Source organism: Phoenix dactylifera, chromosome 14 (assembly GCF_009389715.1).
Source record: "Phoenix dactylifera cultivar Barhee BC4 chromosome 14, palm_55x_up_171113_PBpolish2nd_filt_p, whole genome shotgun sequence".
NCBI lineage: Eukaryota > Viridiplantae > Streptophyta > Magnoliopsida > Arecales > Arecaceae > Phoenix > Phoenix dactylifera.
The window spans coordinates 6,637,654-6,640,616 of record NC_052405.1 but is presented as its reverse complement, the minus strand read 5'-3'; positions in this window follow the sequence as shown (position 1 = coordinate 6,640,616).

Here is a 2,963-nt window from a genome sequence, read left to right as displayed (position 1 = left end):
AATTTTTGTAGGGAAAAATCATCAAATGTGTAAATTAGCTTTCAATATTAGGTTCTTGTGCTGGGAAGACTCTCCAAACTCTTTTTTTTTTGGATGGAAAAGTCTCTCCAAACTGAGTCATCTTGCTTGTCTTTAGTCTTAACTTGAGACCAAGTAGTCCTCCAAAAAATATTTCAAATTTGTTATCCCCATAATTACTCATTTCAGGGGATTAAGAAATCAATTCAAGAGTCCAACAAAAGAAACTATCAGAGAAGCTATAAGGAACAAGCAAACATGAAAGGAAGCAGCTTAGAGGACATAGATGGGTTTGCAGTAGAGAAGCAATCTTTTCAATAATAGACAATGATGCCTCCCAGCCTTTGGGTTTGAAGATCCTTTGATTTCTCTCTACCAGATATTCTACCGAATTGACGTAGACAATAGAGTCCATCCATGCTGTGGATCTTTAGGATCATGAATCCTTATCCAAGAAACATAGAAAGAACTGATAGAATCTGGACATCCAAAAATAGGTAACCCAGTTTTTTAAAAGTTCCAGATTTTCCTTGTGCAGTAGCAGTCCAATAAGATGTGAAAACTAGAGGCTCCCTCTCGCACTGCTCTGGGGGGCTGAAAAACATTTTTTTGAAAGGGCATAAGCTTTTATTGGATAATTTTGAGGTATTTGGTAAAAGTTTTGAAAGAGGTTTCTATCTCCTTCAAATGTTGAAAAAGATCTAATAGGAAAAAGCTTCAAGTTGGAGCTTCTAAACAAAAACTCTAGGGTGCAACTCCTGACAACAGAATTTTTATAAATTTTATTTAAAAATAATTTATGTTAACAGTACTTTATAATAAAATTTTTTGATAGTATGATAATATAATATAATAACAGTATTATATTATCGTCATCATTATCATAATGATCATATTATAATAATTTAATATTATTATATTATATCATTATTATGATATAGTACTTTAATATACTAAAATAATAATAGCATATTATATTATACTAATATCTTTTATTATGATAAGATAATTTATAATTTATTATTTTTTAATAAATTTTAAAATTTAGCATTATTAATAAATTTATTGTATTATTTTTGTTAAATATGAATATGAATTCTTTATAAATTGAGAATACTTTATAATAATAGTTTTTGATAGCAAAAATAGTTAGACAATTGAAAGTATGTATTATTATTTTCTAGTATTAAAAGTACTTTCTTAGTTTAATTACCAAACAGATGTTAAAGTTCTACGTCACTTCAAATATAGTTACAAAACAACAAGCAATTTTCTATTAAAACTTCTACTAGCAAAAGCTTTACCATCCAAAGCGGAGTGAGGGCCAATACAGAAATCTTGTCAAATGTGCAATGATTATTGAATTAGGCTAGTGATATTCTTTGGTCAAGAGAACCTAAATGAATGGCTAGGTGAATAAATGAATTTTTTTACACCATTGGAATTCGGGTTAGTAGATTGGCACTGCCTTTATTATCTAAGCCTAGTGTTGGAGTCTCGTGATCCTGCGTCCAACACCCAGCAGCTGGAATTGTCTTGATGCATCCTTGTCAATGTTTCTCATATGGTCTCCCATGAATGCCCTAATGGTTTTGACTATGGATTGTCCAATAGGAAACTGTTCATATTATTCTATTACTGTGGGACATGAGAGGAGGAGGAAAATCCCCATTATATTCTGGTTGCAATGAATCTAGACTGGGCTGGTGACACTTGAGAACAACTCTAACAACTAGGCTAAAATATTGTCACTTAACTTGGTCCCCTCTTCTTCTTCTTTCTTCTTCTTGTTTTTTTTTTTTTTTTGAGACACAGACACAGAGAAAGAGAGAGAGAGAGAGAGAGAGAGAGAGAGAGAGAGAGAGAGAGCAGCAGCAGCAACAAAGATACGAAATAGCTGACTCAGAGGAGCAGCAACATCAGAGATGGCAATTACATTGAGCCGAGAGAGAGAGAGAGAGAGAGGATATATTATTACAGAGGAGGTTAACACCAGAAACTTGTCTTTGAGGACCTCTTGTGCTCCAGGATAAGAACAAGGAAATTCCCTTCATGAGTGTGTGATGTGGAGGAACAGCTTTACTAACGGAAATTTTATTGTTTCTTTAGTTTAAAAAAAAATACTGTTTCTTTCCATCCAAACACCGGGAAATTGCATTAAGCAATGAATTCCAAGAGCTGTTGCAGTTCTTTAAATGTTCTTTGGTTCTCTAACAGGACCATACAGACTTCAATGGCCATTCTCCATATATACCCAAAACAATGGCAGTTTATAAGGAGGTAACGAATGGATTCTAAAGCATCTTTTTTTTTCTTTTTTTTTTTAGCAAAGGAAGAGGGCAATGAAAAAGAGAGCTCTAGCCTTTGTTATTAAGGACCTCCCACGTATTTAGCTTATTCTTTGTCTAACCACTTGACATTAGTCATCACTGTAGTATCTGAGATGCCACTACGACAGAAAAGATCCATGGTAACGGTCAAAATGGTCTATAAAAGCTAGGGTTGCTATATACTTCAGGATTCTGGCTCAGGCAAAACATGGTTTCCGATCTCAACACTCGACAGGTTGCCTAACGAGCCCTACTTGAGCTTACAAGTTAAAAGCTAGAATTCATCAAAATGGTTAGGACACCAAATGTGTCCCTGAGGCACATGAGATAGTCGTAGTGCCAAATCAATGGGAACATGAAACTATAATTAATGAACTGTTTTGCTTGAAATACTCAACCCCCTCTCCTCTCCATGCCATGTTCAATCCTTGTGGTCTCTCTCTCTCTCTCTCTCTCTCTCTCTCTCTCTTTCTCTCTCAAGAATGAGAGCTACTAAAGAAGAACAATTCAATCCCATCAATATGGAGATGGAAAGATAATTAGGCATCTAGGATTTTCTTTTGAGAACCCCTGCCAAAAATCCCTCTGGCACATTGCTGAAAAACGAGGAAGAAA